The following is a 15,736-nucleotide window of genomic DNA, read 5'->3' as shown; positions in this document are numbered from 1 at the left end:
AAAACCAGCTTTGCATACTGTCCCTGTTCAATTCAGATTAATCAAAGGATTGAGCCAACAGCTTCTGACCCTATACAATTCCTTTCCCCTCTCTGTAAATAACTGCTTGGTCTAATCCTGTGTGTGCTCCACAATGCTGTCACTGGTTTCCAATGAAGCGTAATGATGGGCATGACATTTTGACACTTAAGATCTGCTCTGGGTAATATGTGTCATGCAATATTATAAGCAGCTTCTTCCTGAATGTATTTGTCATGTCGCAAACCAGTGACCACAGCAATTATTTCCTGCATGGATCAATTTCCTGCTCAGGTCAATCCAAAATTAAGGTTTAATCCGGGACTGCGGTTTAATAAGTTGTCCGAATTCAAACATCACGCTCCTTGAATTGCTATCGGCCACATCACAGGCAGCCCTGAATAACTGTGCCTATAAAAACTGGTTCTATGTTCCATTTTTAAATTATCACCAGATGCTGTAAACTCAACGCAGGCAAAGGGGGGTGAAATTAAACTTGCATGGGGTCACAAAATGGACCATATCCTATCCACCACCCATTACATACCCACGCTATGGCACCAAACACAGAGTAGTCAATGCAATATGTCTGCTTTGTGACCCTGCCCCACTCAAATTTCACCCCTAAGTGTACTTTCCAGCTGACAGGGTTATGTAAAAGCAAAAGGCTAGCAGCTATTAGCATATACTTACAGGGCTAAATCTTGTTTCTTCCCATGTAATACCAAGTCCAAAACTAGGGGTCATATGTATAAGACAGTCATTAATAAATCCAATAGGGAACTCAGGAGAATGACAGCAGTTCAGGTGATTCACATAAATGCATTTAAGGGGAAGTTGGATAATTACATGAGGGAGAAAGGAATAAAAGGAAATGCAGATAGGGTGAGATAAACTAGAACTGGAGGGTGCTCGTGTGGAGCATAAACACCAACATGGAGCAGTTGGATTGAATGGCCTGTTTCTGTGCTGTAAATTCTATGTAATACTTTTTAGACAGTTCAGGTGCTCAGAAAATCCATCACCAATGACCTCCTGCCATGAGTCACTGGTCACAATTATCTTGGAACAGCTGCAACAGGACAAGAGGCAGTAATACCAAGAAGGTTAAAAGTAGACTGGAAACCCTGAAAATAACATCCTGTATCTATATGTGTAGCATTCCTCATACAAAGGAGGCTCTGCAGTTATTGACTGAAAGTCACTTTTGCAAAGAGAGAGCAAGCCCAACTTAAGTTAAAAAGATGAGAGGCCATTCAGTCCACAGGTGACTGTCTTCTGAATGACTCCACCATCTTTGCCTCCACTCCCCTACTGCAGGTAAGTGAGCAAGTGTGTCCTGACATCAAGCTTGGTATTCAAATCACACTCCTTGTCATGCAGCCATGGTGCAACCGAGAATCATACGAATATACAAACAAGGAGGAGTAGGCCACTCGGCCCCTCGAGCCTGCTCTGCCATTTAATAAGGTCATGGCTGATCTGATAGTAACCTCAAATCTGCATCTCACCTACCCCCCATAACCTATCACCCCCTTGTTTACCAAGAATCTATCTATCTAGCTCTGCCTTAAAAATATTCAAAGACTCTGCTTCCACCAATTTTTCAGGAAGAGTCCCTCCCAAAGACTCACAACCCGAAGAGAAAAAAATTTCACCTCATCTCTGTTTTAAATGGGTGACCCCTTATTTTTAAACAGTGACTCCTAGTTCTAGACTCTCTCACAAGAGGAAACATCCTTTCTACATCCACCCTGTCAAGACCCCTCAGAATCTTATATGTTTCAATCAAATTGCCTCTTACTCTTCTAAACTCCAGCTTAGCCTATCCAACCTTTCCTCATAAGACAACCCACTCATTCCAGGTATTAGTCTGGTAAACCTTCTCTGAACTGTTTTCAACACATATACATTCTTCCTTAAATAAGGTGACCAATACTGTACACAGTACTCCAGATGTGATCTCATGAGTGGTCTATGTAACTGAAGCATAACCTCCCTACTTTTGTATTCAATTCTCCTCGCAATAAATTATAACATTCTATTAGCTTTCCTAATTACTTGCTGTACCTGCATACTAACCGTTTGCGATTCATTCACTAAGACACCCAGATCCCTCTGCATCTCAGAGCTCTGCAATCTCTCACCATTTAAATAATATACTTCTCTTTCATTCTTCCTGCCAAAATGGACAATTTCACATTTTGCCACGTTAAACTTCATTTGCCAGATCTTTGCCCACTCACTTATCTATATCTTTTAGTAGCATCCTTATGTCCTTGACGCAGCTCACTTTCCTACCTATCATTATGTCATCAGCAAATGTAGCAACCATCCCATCCATCTTTTCATCCAAGTCATTTATATAAATTGTAAACAGTTGAGGTCCCAGCACTGATCCCTGTGGCACACCATTTGCAACCTGAAAAAGACATATTTATGCCTACTCTCTGCTTCCTGTGAGACAGCCAATCTTCTATCCGTGCCAATATGTTACACCCCCCCCCCACCCCCCCACCCCCCCCCCCCACCCCCCCCCCCCCACCCCCATACCATGAGCTCTTAATTTCCACAATAACCTTTGATGTGGCACCTTAACAAATGTCTCTGGAAATCTAAGTACAGTACATCCACAGATTCCCCTTCATCCACAGCACATGTTACTTCCTCAAGGAACTCCAATGAGCTGGTTTCAATTTCACAAAGCCATGTTGACTCTGCCTGATTACCTGGAACTTATCCAAATGCCCTGCTTAGAAGCTGTTATTAAAGAAGTCAAACATTTTCCTTACAACAGATGTTACGCCAACTGGGCACTTGCTGTCTCCTTCCCTTTCTGAATAATGGAGTTGCATTTGCTATCTTCCAATCTAATGGGACCTTCCCCAAATCTAGGGAGTTTCAGAAAATGAAAACCAATGCATCAACTATTTCAGTAGCCACTTCTTTTAAGGCCCTAGGGTGAAGTCCATCAGGACCTGGGCACATGTCAAAGCCCAGCTCCATCAATTTACTCAGTACCACTTGGCTGATTTTTTTTTTTCTTTCATGGGATGTGGGCGGTGCTGGCATTTGTTGCCCATCCCTAATTGCCCTTGAACTGAATGGCTTGCTAGACTATTTCAGAGGGCAGCTAAAAGTCAACCACGTTGCTGCAGGTCTGGAGTCATGTGTAGGCCAGACCAGGTAAGGACAGCAGATTTCCTTCCCTGAAGGACATTAGTGGACCAAATGGGTTTTTACGACAATCGATGATAGTTTCATGGTCACCATTATTGAGACAAGCTTTATATTCCAGATTTATTAACTGAATTCAAATTCCACCAGCTGCCGTGGTGAGATTTGATCCCATGTCCCATGTTCCCAGAGCATTAGCCTGGGCCTCTGGATTACTAGTCCAGTGACGTTACCACTAGACCACTATCTCCCCGATGACTGTAATTTTCCTGAGTTTCCCCCCTTCCTTCCATTTCCTGGTTTATAGCTGCTTCTGGGATGTTACTTGTATCCTCTATAGTGAAAACTGATGCAAAATACCTGTTCAGTTCATCTGCCGTATCCTTGTTTTCCATTATCAATTCTCCAGATTCACTTTCTATAGGACAAACGCTCACTTTGTGAACAGTTTTCTTTTTAATTATTTATGGAAGCTCTTACCATCTGTTTTTATACTTCTGGCTAGCTTTCTCTCATTGGGGGGGGGGGGGGGGGGTTCGATGGTGGGAGGGCAGGAGGGGACAAATGCCCAATGAAAGTTTGAACTTTCCAGGCAATTGCCAGGCAATCCTTACCTGGGGAATGAGGGGGTGGGGGAATTCTGTAGCACATCTTTGGGGTATGCCCCCACTCCCTCCCAGCCAGTTACAACTGGAGGTTGGATGTTATGGGTCATAGTGTAAAAATTTTTCTATGTCGCCTCTGATTCCTTTGCCAATCACATTAAATCTGTGCCCTCTGGTTATCGTCCCTTCAGCCTCTGGAAGCAGTTTCTCTTTATTTACTCCTGTAAACCCTTCATGATTTTGAACACCTCTATCAATCTCCCCTTAGCCTTCTCTGCTCTATGCTCTATTCGTGTCACAGTGTTTATGTGCCTGATCCAGCTAGGTTACTTAGAAGTTTGGGGAAAGTATCCTAGGGTTACCCGACACACGTCCATCAGCACTCCAAGAGACGGCATTTCAGACAAGCAGCGATAAATGCTGAAAAAGCAAATAATTTATCAGCCAATGTCTTGGAGAGTTGACAGTATAATTTAATGTCCTGTTCCTATAGGAAGTTGTGTGCTCTCAAAATTAAATTAAGTGGTAAATTAAAATAACCCATCTCTGAGACGTCAAGTCACATCTCTCAGCATGAGACAGAAATTACAAGTGTCAGGGTCATCTGCAGCTTAAACTAATTACTTGATTGATTAAATGTACAGTGAAGAGTCTCACAGAAAGTAAGGCAGCTTTTATAGATAACGCATAGTCTCTTCGACCAGTAAACAGGCTGCCTTCAAAACTCAAGCACATTCCGGTGGGACACAGGTTTAAACCCAGCATAGACCAATAGATCAAAGTCTCCTAATCTCCTAAAGTATCCAATTCCAAAAATTCAGGCATTTTGAAAGCACTACACAAAATTGTTCTTAATGGCAACTTTATTATAATATTCTCCACAGTTGACTGGGAAAGGAAACTGAACCCTGTTGCAAAAACACGCAGTGAGAATAGGTTCAGGGCTGGGTACTCAGAGCTTTACTCTGTATCTAGCCCCGTGCTGTACCTGTCCCCTGGGAGTATTCAATGGGGACAGGGAGAGCATAGAGGGAGCTTTACTCTGTATCTAACCTCATGCTCTATTTGTTTGCAGCGTTTGATGGGGACAGTGTAGAGGAAGCTTTACTCTGTATCTTCCTTGTGCAGTACATGTCCTGAGAGTGTTTGATGTGGACAGTGTAAAGGGAGATTTACTCTGTATCTATTCGTGACTGAGGAAGGTTTAGCACTAACTCCGGATATCAAAAACTATAAGTTGCAATATTCTTCATATTATCTAGCATTGACTCCACAAATAAATGAAACGGATGCCTGAGTGACTGAAGAAATCACAGAATGGTTACAGTGCAGAAGGAGGCTACTCAGCCCATCATGTATGTGCTGGCTCTCCGAAAGTGCCACTCCCTAGTCTTCTACCCATAGCCCTGCACATTCTTCCTTTTCAGGTGATAATCCAATTCCCTCTTGAACGCCTTAATTGAACCTGCCTCCACCACACTTAGGCAGCGCATTCCAGATTACAATCACTCACTGTGTGAAAAAGTTTTTTCCTCAAACCACTTTAGCTTCTTTTGCCAATTATCTTAAATTTGTGCCCTCTCGTTCTCGATGCTTCCATCGATAGGAACATGATGGGACAATTTCTCCCCATCGACTCCATCCAGGCCCCGCATGATATTGAATACGTCTATCAAATCTCCTCTCAAGCTTCTCTTCTTCAAAGAAAACAGTTCCAACTCCTCCAATCTATCCATGCAACTGAAGTTCCTCATCCCTGGAACCATTCTCGTGAATCTTTTCTGCACTCCCTCCAATGTCTTCACATCCTTCCAAAAGTGTGGCGTGTCGAACTGGACACAGTACTCCAGCTGAGGCCAAAACAGTGTTCTATATAAGTTTAACATACTTCCTTGTTTTTGTACTCTATGCCCCTATTAATAAAGCCAAGGATACTGAATACTTAATGATACCATATGTGGATCAAACTCACCACTGATACCCCAGCCCTGGACCGTAATGGTATTCAGGGGCACTTGTCCCACTATCTCTGTATGTGGCTCAGCGTGAAAGGCTTTGGGATGTTGCACTGCTTCTGCCTGATATAATTGATGGAGTCAGCCTGTTTCTTACAAAAGTCAGAGGGTAGCAATCCAGAAGTGAGTAACTCACCTCCTGACTCCCCAGAGCCTGTCCACTGTCTACAAGGCACAAGTCAGGAGTGTGATGGAATACTCCCCACTTGCTTGGATGAGTGCAAGTCCAACAACACTCAAGGAGCTCAACACCATCTAGGACAAAACAGCCCGTTTGATTGGCACCCTATCCACAAGCATTCACTCCCTCCACCACCAACGCACAGTGGCAGCAGTGTGTATCATCTACAAGATGCACTGCAGCAACCCACCAAGGCTCCTTAGACAGCACCTTCCAAACAGACGACCACTACCATCTAGAAGAACAAGGGCAGCAGATAGGTGGGAACACCTCCACCTGCAAGCTCCCCTCCAATTCACTCACCATCTTGACCTGGAAATATATCGCTGTTTCTTCACTGCCTCTGGGTCAAAATCCTGGAACTCCCTCCCTAACAGCACTGTGGGTATATCTACACCAAATGGACTGCAGCAATTCAAGAAGGCAGCTCACCACCGCCTTTTCAAGGGCAATTAGGGATGGACAATAAATGCTGGCCCAGCCAGCGAAGTCTACATCCCAGGAATGAATAAAAAAATATATAAAATCTGTGACTCTACAGGCTTCTGTATTATCTCTCAATGTCATATACATTCATAGTCCATTGCCCATACACTTACAAACTTCTTCAATAATAGAAAACTCGAGAACAGAGCAGAGAATGACTAATTCTAGATGACCCATTACCTGTTGCACACAGCATTTGATTCAGGAAGGATGCCAGAATGGTCCAGGCTTGGTGTTAACTCCTGAGCTACTCACTAGTAAAATTACATTCCACTCCCTCCCCACTATCAAGGTCACAAGATTCAGAGTTATGCATCCGTCATTAAAAAGATCCCCACAGATCAACTGTGAGGAATGAAGAGATTGTGTATTCTCTCCATTGTCTGGCTGTCTCATTCCACTCCCCGCACAGATCACCCACGACATCCATCACACCACAAACTCTACCCTCATATATCTTCATACTTTTAAACAACTTCTTCAAATTCTCTCCCTTCTTGGGAAGGCAAGGTTATCGCAGAATCCTACAGCACAGAAGGAGGCCATACAGCCCATCCAAGTCCCACTCCTCTACTCTTCTGTCTGCAAGTTTTCCGCTTCGAGTATTTGTCCAACTCCATTTTTTGAAAGTTACTATTGAATCTGGTTTCACTGTCCTTTCAGGCAGCGCATTCTAGATCACAGCAACTCGCTGAATAAAAAATCCTCCTCTCTGCACTGGATTGTTTACAAATGACCTTCAATCCATGAGGTCTAGTTACTGACCCTCCTGCCACTGGAAACAGTTTCTCCTTACCGACTCAATCAAAACCCCAACTATTGCTGGTTCTGTTTCTGAGCACACAATATAGCACCTTACCAGCCTGTTCATTCTTCGGCTGTGAACTACAATGTTGAGTGCCAGGGGTCTATCTGGCCGCAGGATGCATCACGATCAAGCTTGATCTCGCCCACTCTTGTAAACAATTTTCCTCTCCCTAACACAGCAGCTTTTGTACGGCCCTACCCAGGATTGGCTAACTTGGCAGAGCTGGGAGCTTTGCTGGTCTAGTCTGGTGGCCTAATAGCCTGCTTCTGTGCGGATGTCCTAATCACACTGCTCTGGCTTCACAAGCTGTGGAACAGTGAAGCTTAAATCATCATTTTGAAAGTGGGCCAAAGCGGAGGAATTGAACAAGAGCAGCACAGTAAGGCATTATGGGACTAATGGGGTTATGTCTGCTATTCCCTAATGGTGAGGTAGTAACAGAGAGGTTGCAGTTTGCCACAGTGAGGAGGAATATGAGAGAATCACCCTCCACATTTCTCAGCAGTCCTTCTACTTAAAAGAAAGACTTGTATTTGTATAACTCATTTCCTGATCTCAGGATATCCCAACATGTTTTACAGACAATCTACTAGGCACAAGTCAGGAGTGTGATGTAATACTCCCCACTTGTCTGGATGAGTGCAGCTCCCACAACACTCAAGAAGCTGGACACCGTCCAGGTCAAAGCAGCCCACTTGATTGGCACCACATTCACAAACATTCACTCTCTCCACCACTGATGCACAGTAGCAGTGTGCACCATCTACAAGGTGTACTGCAGGAATTCACCAAGGCTTCTCAGACACCTTCCAAACCCCACAACCACTACCACCTAGAAGGACGAGGGCAGCAGATTGGTGGAAACACCACTACCTGGAGATTGTCCTCCAAGTCACAAACCAACCTGACTTGGAAATATATCACCATTCTTTCACTGGCATTGGGTCAAAATCCTGGAACTCCCTCCTTAACAGCACATTAGAGTACCTACATCACATGGAGGCAGCTCACCACCACCTTCTCAAAGGCAACTAGGGATGGGCAATAAATGCTGACCCAGCCAGCGAAGCCCACATCCCGTGAATGAATAAAAAAAAGTACTTGTGAAATGACTTATAATATAGGAAATGCAGCAGCCAATTTGTGCACAGCAAGCTCTCATAAGCAGTAACAGCAATGAGCAGATAATCAGCTTTCAGCAATGTTGGCCAAGACATAAATATTGCTGAGGGGCCAGGGAGAACTCCCCAGCTCCTCTTCTGATAAATCCAAACTATCTTTTACAGCCACCTGAGAAAGCAGACAGGGATTCAGTTTAGTTGAGATGCATCTCCAACATTACAACAATGGCTAATATTCAACATTACTGCATTGGCTCTAATGCACTTTGGAACATCATGAAAAGAGCTTGTTCACGTGTTTCTTCTTTCCCTGACAGGGTGGCGCCCCCTCAGCACTGACTCTCCAACAGCGCTGGTAAAGTAATCCCCCTGCCTTTTTCCAGCTGCTGCTGTGGATTTGGCTTCCCGAGTACCATTTTTCCTGTGCCATCTCACCAAAGGTGACAACTGTCTCACTCATGGGCCAATTAAATGTGGCAGCCTATTTGGCCATGTACAGCATTTCATCCAAACTCACCTCAAGTCAGTTACATATGTAAGAACGTTCAGGAAAAGGTAATTAAACTGTCAAACCCAACAATCCACCTTTGCACAATATCCCTCAGTCCTTTCTCTTCCACAAACCACATCTAATTGCTTCTTGAATCCTTTTACACCACTCACTCGATATCCTTCCCTATAATTTATTCCAGTGTTCTTTTTAATTCTTTCGCAATATATTTCCAAGTCAGGATAGCGTGCGGCTTGGAGGAGAGCTTGCAGGTGGCGTTGCTCCCATGAATCTGTTGCCCTAGGTGGTAGAGGTCACAGGTTTGGAAGGTGCTGTCTAAGGAGACTTGGTGAGTTGCTGCAGTGCATCTTGTAGATAGTACACACTGCTGCTACTGTGCGTCAGTGTTGGAGGGAGTGAAAGTTGAAGGTGGTGGATGGAGTGTAAATCAAGCAGGCTGCTTTGTTCTGGGCGGTGTCAAACTTCTTGCGTGTTTTTGGAGCTGCACTCATCCAGGGAAGTGGAGAGTATTCCATCACGCTCCTGACTTGTGCCATGTACATGGTGGACAAGCTTTGGGGAGTCACAAGGGGAGTTACTCTCTGCAGAATCTTAGCCTCTGACCTGCTCTAATAGCCATAGTATTTACATAGCTGGTCCAGTACAGTTTCTGGTCAATGGTAACCCCTAGGATGTTGATAGTGGGGGATTCAGTGATGGCAATGTCATTGAGCATCAAAGGTCAATGGTTGGATTCTCTCTTGTGAAACACTGTGTAATCATCAGTGAACATCCCCACTTCTGACGTTATGATGGAAGGAAGGACATTGATAAAGCCGCTGAAGAGGGTTGGGCCTACGACATTACCTTGAGAAACTCCTGTGGTGATGCCCTGGAGCGGAGATGACTGACCTCCAACAACCGCAATCATTTCCTTTTGTGCTAGGTGTGACTCCAACCAACAGAGAGTTTTCCCCAGATTCCCATTGACTCTAGTTTTGCTAGGACTCCTTGATGCCACACTCGGTCAAATGCTGTCTTGATGCCAAGGACCGTCACTCTGACTTTTTGAGGTCAGCTCTTTTGTCCAGGCTTCGACCAAGGCTGTAATGAGATCAAGACCTGAGGGGCCCTGGTGGAAGCCAAACTGAGCATCAGTGAGCGGGTTATTGCTGAGTGACTGTTGTTGATTACTTCCATTACTTTACTAATGATCAAGAGTAGACTGGTAGGGCATTACTGGCCGGGTTGGATTTATCCTGCTTTTTGTGGACAGGATATACCTGAGCAGTTTTCCACATTGCCGGGTAGATGCTAATGTTGTAGCTGTACTGGAAAAGTTTGGCTAGGGGCATGGCAAGTTCTGGAGCACAAGCCTTCAGTACTATTGCTGGAATGTTGTCAGGGCCCATACCCTTTGCAGTATCCAGTGCCTTCAGCCGTTTCTTGATATCATGTGGAGTGAATAGAATTGGCTGAAGACTGACATCTGTGATGCTGGGGACCTCCGGAGGAGGCTGAGATGGATCATCCACTCGGCACCTCTGGTTGAAGGTTGTTGCAAATGTTTCAGCCTTGTCTTTTGCACTGATGTGCTGGGCTCCCCCATCATTGAGGATGCGGATATTTGTGGAGCCTTGTCCTCCAGTGAGTTGTTTAATTATCTACCACCATTCACAACTGGGTGTGGCAGGGCTGCAGAGCTTAGGTCTGATCCGTTGGTTGTGGAATCGCTTAGCTCTGTCTATCACTTTCTGCTTATGCTGTTGACACACAAGTAGTCCTGTCCCGTAGCTTCACCAGGTTGACAGCTCATTTTTAGGTATGCCTGGTGCTGCTCTTGGCATGCCCATCTGCACTCTTCATTGAACCAGGGTTGATCCCCTGGCTTGATGGGGATATGCCAAGCCATGAAGTTACAGATTATGGCTGCACTCAATTTTGCTGTTATTAATAGCCCACAGCGCCTCATGGATGCCCAATTTTAAGGTGTCAGATCTGTTCAAAATCTAATCCATTTAGCACAGTTTTAGTGCCACACAACGTGATGGATGGTACCCTCAAAGTGGGGTTTCATCTCCAGAAGGACCATGCGTTGGTCACTCCTACTGATACTGTCATGGACAGATGCATCTTTGACAGGCAGAATGGTGAAGATGAGGTCAAGTGTGTTTTTCCCTCTTGTACATTCCCTCACTACCTACTGCAGACCCAGTCTGGCAGCTATGTCATTTAGGACTCGGCCAGCTCGGTCAGTGGTGGTGATACCAAGCTGCTCTTGGTGATGGACATTGAGGTTCCCCACCCAAGGTACATTCTGCGCCCTTGCCACCCCCCAGTGCTTCCTCCAAGTGGTGTTCAACATGGAGGAGCACTGATTCATCAGCTGAGGGGGAGGTGGTGGTGGAGGGGACAAGAGGAAGGGTAGGTATTAATCCACAGGACATTTCCCTGCCCACATTTCACCTGATGCCATGAGACTTCATGGGTCCAGAGTTGATGTTGAAAACACTCAGAGCAACTCCCTCCCGACTGTAAACCACTGTGCTGCCACCCCTGGTGGGTCTGTCCCATCGGTGGGACAGGGCACACCAGGGATGGTGATGGTGCTGTCCGGGATATTGTCTGTTAGGTATGACTCTGAGAGTATGACTATATCAGGCTGTTGCTTGACTTGTCTGTCAGACTGTCATGAAACTATTAATGTAAAATAATTGGAAAATATTTTTCTTTTAAAAGAGAGGTTTAGTCTGTAGGTGTGTCTTAATTGGATTAAAGCCAACGAGTCTAGGTGATTTGATGTATGCTAGTTTTGAGATGTAAGAGAGGTAGAGTGCATTTGCATTTTTTTGAATAGAGCATTCAAGAAGTAGGGTGAAATCTGGCACCCAGCTAGCAGAGACCAAGCAATATGTTTATATTGCTAATAAAATTGGTACTATGAAAGAGGTTTTATTGTTAGAAGAGGTGGAGTTCAAATGGAATGGGGATACAATGAGAATTTTCATTCAATGAGCTGTGCTAGGTAGGATAGCAGTGTGTGTGTGCAGGATAGGGGCAATGTCTGATCAAAGTAGCTGTAAGCTTACAACTGTCTCCACAGGAACCAAAGTGAAAGGAACCTCATTTGGAATTTGTAAGGTGAAAATGCTTTGCCTGGTGTCTGCTGAAAGTCTATGGGTTGCTGCTGCCTTAATGGTGATCAGTCTGGGAATTTGTTAAAAGTTACAATAATAGTAATTTTTAGCCATGTGTATATATTTAACTTGTGTAAATTAATAAATGTTTCATGTATTTTCATATAAAACCTCTGCAGAACTGATGGTCTGATTCCTGAATTTAGAGTTGCATCTTAAACATGCAAAAATAAAAATATAGGTTATGACAGTTACTTAAAGTTTCCCTCTGGGATTTTTAAATAACTCAGCTTTACCAGCTGCTGGGTCATAAAAGAGACAGCTCTCCCAATTTTGGCACAAGCCCCCAGATATTAGTAAGGAGGACTTTACACCATTGACAGGACTAGGTTTGCTGTTGTCATTTCTGATGCCTCATATCAGTGCCAGATGATCCATCCATTTTTTTTTTCTTTTGCATAGACTTTGTAGCTGTTTTGATACCAGTGAGTGGCTTGCTAGGCCAATTTCTTTTCTATTCGCTCATGGGATGTGGGCGTCACTGCTAGGCCAGCATTTATTACCAATCCCTAATTGCCCTTGTTCAGAGGGCTTTAAGACTCAACCACATTGTTGTAGATCTGGGGTCACATGTAGGCCAGACTGGGTAAGGACAGCAGATTTCCTTCCCTAAAGGACATTAGTGAACCAGATAGGTTTTTATGACAGTCAACAATGGTCACAATTACCAAGACTTGCTTTTTAATTCCAGGTTAATTAACTAAGTTTAAATTCCACCGGCTGCTGTAGTGGAATTTAAACCTATGCTTTATAAATGCAAGCCTTTATTTTTCTTTTTGAACTGATTCTAACTATTAACATGATTTAGCTCATTCAGTTAGGGTAGGCACATAAGGACTTTGAGACCTTGGGGAACAACTGGGGAATCAGTCATCTATAGTTTCCACTTCTGATCACTAAGCATTGGCCTTTGATGACAAGTGGCCACTTGGGCAAAGTAAGGCAGCTGAGATAATATCAGACAGCTTTCCCTGCCCCTCCCAGCTTACTCCCCACCCTGTGGTGTTCAGATATGGTGAAGCTGGTTTAACAGTGTGATTTGTAATTTAACATTCGCAACGACTATTAAAACTCCATGGTTTAGATTTTAAGGTTTCGTGTTAGGAACTAGGGTTAGTGATTGGAACTTTTTTTATTGACAACACATTCTTTAGTATTTAAAGCGTAACTATATTAAAACCTCCGTGCAGGCTGTAAATGTTTTGTTAAAATGATTTTACAAGTAGGTGTGTTGAATAAGGAATCTCATTGTCTGGTCTCATTGCAAACTGCAGCCGCGGCCTCATCTGATTCCCAATCCCAGGTCTTTCCTGTTCACCCTGATCCCTCTTTACTGCAACATCCCAGGATGAGGAGCTGATCCCATTCCCAAGAAGGGAAGGAGAGCATCTTTCCAGGCCCTGGTCCGGCATCTTCTTACCTGTCACTCCCATTCCAGTCACCAAAAGAGCCTCCGCTCACACGCTCCCATCCTCAACCTGCCGCTCCTCCAGCCTCAGTCCACCACTATCCCACAATCCCCGGCTGTCCGCCAGCCGATATCTTCCAGTATCCCACAATACCCCGCGCTGGCCCAAATAATTTCCTCCAGGGTCCCCACAATCCACAGGCAGTCCTCCAGCCTGAGGTCCGTCAGTATCCCACAAGGCAGCGCCAAGTCCCGGTCTGCCAGTATCCCACAATCTTCGCCGATCTTTCCTCAGGTAGTCCTCTAGTCACCCACATTCTAGAGCCTTCTTTCCCACTCGTTAGCTTCCAACAACTCTTAATTTCCAAATGTGGCTGCACTGTTAATGTCGAACGGTCTCATCCCCGCCTAATAAGTGGATTTCTGAACGAGATATTGGTAGATTGATGGGGCCCCAATCTCTGGGGATTGTGGGATACTGGCAGACCGGTGGGGAGATCCTCTGGAGGCAGGATGCTTGAATAGAGTTTTTGTTCCTCTGCGGTTACTTTGATTTTGTGATGAAATGAGTTTCTCTGTCGTGTTTTTATCATTTTTAGTTTTGGGCAGGATAGACCCCCCATAGCAACCAGAGTAACAGGGAGGCCCCAGAGCTCAGTGGGTGAAGGATCATATTGGTTGGTGGGAGTCTGGGACTGAGACTAAACTAATGCCAACTTGAACAAAAAATGACCTCATGAAAATAGCGCAGGGGAAATCAACAGCAACTTGGACTTATAATGCAGCTTTAAAGTAATAAAATATCACAAAGTGGTTCACTGGAGTATTATCAAACAAAAGAAAGCACCGAGCCAAAAAAGGCAATATTAGGACAGGTGACATACATACATACAAACATCCTTTCAGCACCCACTCTGTCACACCTCCTCAGGAGCTTATATGTTTCAAATAAGACCAAAGCTTTGTCAGAGAGGTAAGTTTTAAGAAGTGCCTTGAAGGATTTAAGGGAGGTGGGAAGGTAATTGAAGGTGCTGCCACTAATGGTGGAAAGATTAAGATCTGGTATACTTGAGGAGCCAGGATCAGAGGAACACATATCTTGGAGGGTTGTGGGGCTGCAGGAAATTACAGAGATAGGATGGGATGAGACCATGGAGGGATTTGAAAACGAGGATGATAAATTTAAATATTGTAGTGTTAGACTGGGAGCCAAATAGGCCAGTAGGCACAGGGGTGATGGGTGAACAGCATTTTGTGTCAGTTAGGACACACAACACAGCTTTGGATGATCTGAAGGTTTCAGGAACAAATGAGATGAGGTGGGGGCAGAGATGTAATATAATTGGAAATAATGGAGATGATTTGTGGTCAGAATCTTAATTTATTGTCAAATAGACCACTGAGGGTGTGAACAGTTTGGTTCACCCTGAGACAGTCACCAGGCAGAAGGATAGGATCAACATCTGATAATAAGGCTGCTAATTGTCTTGTGATGTTTTCCTACGTTCGAAGGGTGCTGTATAAAAGCATGTTCTTGTTAATGACCATGAAAGAAACCTCATTGCACAAGTTGTACTCACAATTTATTCAAAGGGAGAAATAAATTTCATTGTAGGATTCAGTTACTCTTGAAATGCTGCAGGGTCAGGTATAATTGAACAGGGAAATGACAAGAAGAAATTGACATTTGACTAAACCAGAGCTAATAAATCATGGGCAAAGCTTTTTTCTCATTTCCTGTTATTGGTTGATAGCTCCATAAATTGCAAGTTATGTTTCGGAAGTAGTTGCATGGACTCAATTGTGATTCCATCTTCTCAAATGGCTCTTAGGAATGGACTAATTCAAAGTACTGAGATCAATGAAGATGCAGTAGATCCACATTAAAGTTATAAAGTACTGAGGTCAGCCTAGATGCTGTAGATCCACATCATAGATACAAGTACTGAGGTCAGTGTAGATGCTGTAGATCCACATAGATAAAAGCAAAACACTGCGGATGCTGGAAATCTAAAACAAAAATTGCTGGAAAAACTCAGCAGGTCTGACAGCATCTGTGGAGAGAAAGACAGAGTTAACATTTTGAGTCCGTATGACTTCTTCAGAACGAAAGAGAAGTAGAAATGTGGTGAAATATATACTATTTAAGGTGGGGGGGGGGGGGCAGGTGAAGCTGGATAAAAGGCCAGTGATAGGTGGAGGGAAAGGAGAGATTGCAAAAGATGTCATA

The 15,736-nt window shown here is 44.1% G+C and overlaps 1 protein-coding gene across 1 annotated transcript in view; it reads right to left on the bottom strand.

Moving 5' to 3' along the window:
• armh3 (armadillo like helical domain containing 3) overlaps positions 1-13,922 on the bottom strand; it is a 147,116-nt gene extending 133,194 nt beyond the window's left edge. The window contains exon 1 of the mRNA XM_041210178.1: positions 13,519-13,922. The gene's annotated coding sequence lies outside the window, so the exon portion shown is untranslated. The remainder of the gene's footprint in view (positions 1-13,518) is intronic.
• Positions 13,923-15,736: the final 1,814 nt, after the last annotated feature.

Source organism: Carcharodon carcharias, chromosome 17, assembly GCF_017639515.1.
Source record: "Carcharodon carcharias isolate sCarCar2 chromosome 17, sCarCar2.pri, whole genome shotgun sequence".
Taxonomy (NCBI): domain Eukaryota; kingdom Metazoa; phylum Chordata; class Chondrichthyes; order Lamniformes; family Lamnidae; genus Carcharodon; species Carcharodon carcharias.
Note: the sequence above shows the minus strand (reverse complement) of the source record. Positions and strands in the feature narration are given on the sequence as shown.